Source organism: Galeopterus variegatus, unplaced genomic scaffold, assembly GCF_000696425.1.
Source record: "Galeopterus variegatus unplaced genomic scaffold, G_variegatus-3.0.2 Scaffold3, whole genome shotgun sequence".
Classification (NCBI taxonomy): domain Eukaryota; kingdom Metazoa; phylum Chordata; class Mammalia; order Dermoptera; family Cynocephalidae; genus Galeopterus; species Galeopterus variegatus.
Window position 1 is genome coordinate 202,714 of NW_007726114.1, and position 6,151 is coordinate 208,864.

Consider the following 6,151-nt stretch of genomic DNA (forward strand, 5'->3'; position numbering starts at 1 on the left):
ACAGCACTTGTGGCGGCAGCGCGACCCTCGAAAACGCCATCTTCCTCTGGGCCTCCTGCCCCGCGCACAGGAGAGCCCGCCGCTAAGCCCCGCCCACGGCCCGCCGCCAGGCCACGCCTCTCCGCGCGGCCCCCTGGGAGTTGTAGTCACTCCCGGCGCGACCGGCAGAGGCGAGGCAGCCGGCGGACTACAAGGCCCGGGAAGCCATGCGCGGGCCCGTGGGCGTTTCCTAGGCGACCCCGCGGCGGCCTCGGCCCGGCGCAGCTGCGCTGTCTGGCTTGGCCGCCGTGGGCTGCGGCAGGGTTGGAGGGGAACTCGGGGGGACCGAAGCCCAGCCCACCCCTCACCTTACGGGGTCGCGGACCCCCTCCCGGCGCTCTTCGTGTTACAGGTGTGGCGAATTCTTACAAGTGCACGTTGCCTCTCCCGTTTTGAGCGTGAGCCGGTCTTCTTCACACCAGAAACCGGGCTCAGTCACCCCGGAGAGTTTTAGGTGTACACCTGCTCCTCGACGTGGCGGATCCAGATCCGGACATCTGCCCTGTGCACCTTCCTCCTGGAGGCCACCTCCATATGGGACAGCTGCGCACAACCTACTTGTCTGGCCCCGCTGACCCTCACACCCCGCATGGACTGTGCAGATGTGCCGCAGTGACTGGCTCTAAGTCACAGCGAGGCCCCCTGCTTGCTTTAGACCTACCAGTTAAAACTCCCTGTGGGAAGCCTGTTTGCATAACGCCCTGCACCCAATGAAGGTGTTAACCCGCAGGTCTGCGCGGGACACGTGTGCGAGTGCATGTGCGAGCGCGTGTATGTGGGGCCTCTGGGCGTGCCCTGTGCCTGGAAGTAATAAAATATTTATTTCCATCTTACGCGTCCTAATCATTGAAGGGGTGCTCTCCATCTTAAAGATCCTAAATTAAGACAGAGATATTTGGGTGACTGTCTCCTTTCTACCTAGCCTGCTATACTTCAGTAAATCCATGAGCAGAATTCGGCATAGCCTACCTGTCAGGGGCTGGACCAGTGAGCTGGGCAGTGCCCTGGAGGCTGGGAAACAGGGAAGGAGAGACGCAGACTGTGCGCCCATGTCGGGTCTAGTAGAGGCACCAACAACGTGTGTTGGTGCTCACAGAAGGGCCAGGACGAGCCCCCCTCGTAAGAATGACCTGAAAAGGCCTCCAGGGGTGGGTGGGATTGCACCTGGGAAGGGAGGGCATTCCAATTGGAGGGACAATGAGAACAAAGGAAGGGGGTGGGGAAAGACTGGGCATCTTAGGAGATCAATATTTCTTTATTTACTTTTAAGTTGTATCCTGTGTTATTCCAGAAAAGGTTTAAGGTGCCTGGAATCAAGATGATTTACTGTCCTTTGCTGCTTGATGTCCAGTATCTTAAGAGCCATTGTTTCGTTTATTTTGTCCAGCTGCTTCATTTTTTTTGTTTTGTTTTGTTTTTTAAAAGATGACCGGTAAGGGGATCTCAACCCCTGACTTGGTGTTGTCAGCACCACGCTCACCCAACGAACTAACCGGCCATCCCTGTGTGGGATCCGAACCCGTGGCCTTGGTGTTATCAGCACCGCACTCTCCTGAGTGAGCCACGGGCCGGCCCAGCTGCTTCATTGTTTCAGGCAAGAAGATAAATTAAGTCCCTGTTACTCCATCTTAACCAGAAGCACAAGTTCCCAGCTGTCTGGCTGTTAATATTTAATGCACTTATTCTATTTATTAGTTAGGTTAGTCTAACTACTGTAACAAACCCACAAATGCATAATGGCCCCAAGAGGACAGATGTTTACTTTTTTCTCTTGTTCAAGTCTCAAAGGCAGGTGTTCCTGATCAGCATCAGTGTCCTCCAGGCAGTGATTCCAGGATCCAGGCTGTCTTGTCTTCAACACAGAGCTTCCAAGATTGCTTCCCACAGACAGAAGGGGACAGAGCATTGAGGATCTGCCAGACGGAGGTGGACAGGCCTATTACTTCTGCTTACATCCGACTGCCTGAACCAGTCACATGGCCACACCCGACCACTAGGGAGGCTAGGAAGTGTTATCCAGCTGTTTACCAGGTGGAAGGAATAATGAGTGTCGTGGACAGCCACCCAGTCTTTTTCTTAGACTGAATGACTGAAGAGCTAATCCAGGATGGTCATCATACCACGAGAGTATGCAGAGCTTCCGGTTACCTTTTTGAATCTCCCACTCCTTATCACGAACACTCAGCTAAGAATTCCTAAAAATCTAAGGAAAGCTCCTAATGGAAAAGAGAGAGAAATTGAACAAATAGACAACAACAAAAAAGCAACTAGAAGAAAACAAAATCATTCAAGGAAAAGGGGGAAAATGACTATCATTATTCTCACAGAGATAGGAAAAGCTATTAGGTCCATGGAATATACACACACACAATTATAGAATTATATATAATGTATAATGTTATATATATATTATATAAGAAAACAATATATAATTTGGAGAACAAAAAAGAGCTATTGGAACCCAAAAATGTGATAGCAGAAACAAAAAACCAAATAGAATGCTGGGAAGATAATTGAGGAAGTCTCTGAGAAAGTGGCTTGATGTAATGAAGAGATGGTAAATAAAAAAGAATAAATAAGAAAAAAATTAGATTTCCAGTTCAGGAGACCTATTATTTGATTAACAGGAGTTTCAGAAAAAAAGGGCAGAGGAAATGGGAGTAATAAACTATGAAATAAATAATTTAAAACAAATATCCAGCCTCCAAGCACATGAATTGCCAGGTTCAAAGGACTGCCAAGGAACTCTCACAATGAATATAAATAGACCCACACCAAGGCACATTAGTGTGAAAATTCAGAACACTGGAGGCAAAAAAGGTTTTACAAGCTTTTAAAGAGAGACATAAATAAATGGAAAGGGTATAAGGCATCTTCAGACTTCACAATAGCAACGGTGAAGTAAGACCACAGAACAATAACTTGAACATTTGGAGGGAAAATGACCTCCAATCTAGAATTCTATACTCAGCCAAACTATCAATAAAATAAGTGTGTACTTAATGAGAGTATCTCAATAAAGACATTTCAGACACTCATGTGCTCCACCAAAATAAGAAAATAAACCATGAAGAGGAAAGCAAGGATACAGGTACAAGGTCCAATATGGGATGTATGGGGGAGGGGGGTAAAAAGAGTCCCCAAGAGGACGGCTAAGTGAGGATGAGATGATGGGAGGTGACTCAAGAGACAGCTGATCAAGTGCCATCATTGCCATTATTTCATATTTTTAAACCTCAAGACAAAATGCCCAGGTGAGCCTGGCCCAAATCCGCACCTGCACTTATCCTCTCCATGTGTTCCCCAATTCCAGTTCTTCTATCCTTCTCCTGCTGCCTGGAACTGCAGAGGGCACCCATTTTGCCCCACCTAAGTGTTGCCCACCAACCCCACTCCTGAGAGCTACAGGTAGATCTTGGTGGGTTCAGAAGGAGACAGTCCAGATTAGCCCCTCCCCCCACAAGCACATTCCTGTTGGCTGTCTGCTACGTGGTCCTCACTGGAGCCTGCCAACGTCCAGCTCTGAAGAGCTCTGTTTTTTCCTTGGCCCCTGGTGTCTCCAGAAAAGACTCTTACAGACTCACAGGGAAATGAAAGGGAGACAGGAACCAGAGCTGTCTCCCAGGACCCTTCACCTTATGGTGGTACAAGGTCCTTTCCTTACACTGCTCGGTTTTCCAGAACTCAGCATATATGGGGATGCATAGATAGTTGAAGAAACTGTAGAGAAAGGCAAGGGGATGATTAAAAGTTAGAATAGTGGGCACCTGGGCTGGAAAGAGGGGAGGGTGGGGTGGGATAGACGCAGAGCATCTTCTCACGTGTTATCCATGCTCTGTTTCTCCACCTGGGTGATGGGTGCCCAGGTGTGGGTACCGTCATTGTTCCCCAAACTGGGTGAACACACTTTACATACTCCTCTGTATGCATTACATATTTCAAAACAATCTTTTAAAAAAAGCATGAGTTAATGCCGTTGGTAGGGGTGCCTGGCTCACTGGGGTGCATCCTCCAGGGCTAGACATTGACTTGCAGCAACTGCCAACTTTCTTTCTCAACTCAGCTCAGCAAGGCCCCCAGCAGCCACCATGTCCGGCCCACGCTGGGTGCTGAGGACTCTGAGCTGGGAATGACCAGTCTTTGTACGTGGTGAGGGAGAAGGTGTGTAAACAGAGGCAAATGCACGGGGGGGGGGGGGCAGAGGGGCACCCTCGACCTCCTGAGGATGGAGAGCGAGCCATGCATGTTGAAGGAAGAGGCCACATGTAGGCCAACTCAGGCGCTTGCTAGAGCAAAGGAGAGCTGGCAGTAGGCCCGTCTCTCCGAGCTAAACGAATCACTCCTCTTGGGGAGCATGGCCGGTGTCCGGGGTCGGCTGTCTCACAGCAGCGAGAGGCTCAGGGACTGGCTGGCTTTGCGTGTTGAAGGGTGCATGCCACGTGGGCCTGTTTTGCTAGGGTGAGCTGTCACTGACTGGTGGGCTTCTAGAAGCACACGATGTGGTCGTCAATTGACTGGGATGGATGAAAACTGGTTCTGGTTTCCATCCTACTACAAAGAGTAATTTATTTTGTCCTTGAATCTGGAGTGTGAATTGCTATTCTCATCAGGTAGAGGCAGGGGCAGCATGAACAGGTGAGAGCTGGGGGACTGCAGCAGGTGCAAGGACATGGAGAAAGAAACGAGGCCGGCTTCGGTTCATGAGGGCCGTGACCACCGCTGGAAAGATTCCGCCCAAAGACAATGGGGAGCCATGGAAGGGTCCTGGGCAAGAGGTGGCCAGGTCAGATTTACATAGAAGACCCGTCCCAGGGAAGGCACAGAGACCAGTGAGAGCACAGGTGCTGTCAGCCAAGTCGGAGGTGACAGGGACCTGCACAAGACAGAGAGGCTGAAGTGGTGAGGATGGAGAGGCTATATGAAGGTAGAAGGGACAGACTTGGTCACCAAAGTCCAGACTGATGCCCAGGTTTCTACTCCAGGGGACCAGATGGTGGGTGGGGCCATCTCCAGAGCCAGAGATCCTGGGGGAAGAGCAGGGTCGGGAGGAAGATGAAGAATCCAGGGCTATACATTTTAGGTGGGAGCTCCCTGGGACATTTAGCTAAGGAGATCTGCACTCAGAGGAAGAGCGGTGGAGGAATTGGAGAGAGACGGGAGCCACGTTGTCCACGAGGCCACCCAGGGAGGGTGAAGGGAGGGCAGGGAGAAGGTACTGGCAAGGGAAACTGAGGCAGCAGCCAGAGCAAGAGGAAGAGAACCAACGAGGGACTGAGCTGCGGGCCAGGGATGAGGGGGCTTTGAGGAGGGCGCTGTCGAATGCCACAGCAGGACCATGCGGGGAGTGCCGAGCCGGTCGCAGGTGGAGGCAACCGGGGCTCACGGGGACACCCATCGCTTTCGCCCATCGCCCAGCCAGTCCCTCTGTCTTGGGTCAGGCACACGGAGGTGATTTATGGAGGCAGTGCTCTGAGCAAGGGGCATGGTAGGGACAGAGCAGGTGGGGAGAGCTGAGCAAGGCTGCGGTCCCAGCAGAGACTGCTTCAGCCTGACCCCAGGGGACCCCAGGAGGGTCATTGGAGTAAGACCACCCTCAGCAGGCCTCCTCCACTGAGTAAAGGGAGCCCCTGGGCAAAAGCCATGGCCCTCGGCACTTCCCACCATGACCTGCCTTTGCAGACCCGGGGGCTAATCTCGTTATGCTCCCCCACCTTCATATGTCAGGCTCCAGTCCCCCAAGCCACCCCTTGCCCCTCTGTGACCCCTCCCTCCCCACTGCTAATTCCCCAAACCCTCCCACTGTGCCCTCCTGAAACCAGGACCAGCCATGAGCAGTACCCCACATCCCAACCCTTGTCGGAACGTTCCCTTGACCCGGCTCTGACTGGAAGCAGACACCCCCTTGTCCTTCAAAGACAGCGTCTGTCTCCCTAACACTCCTCCCTTATAATCCCTCAAGAGCCAAGTTTCAGGGCTCCCCCAAACGTTGATCCTAGACCAGGTGTCAGAGGAGCGGGTTTCTACTCACTGGTGGGCCGCTCTGTGATCTTGAGTCCAGAGTCTCCCAGCTTCTTTCCTCATCTCTCAAGGGAGAGGCCGTCTGCCCAGGACT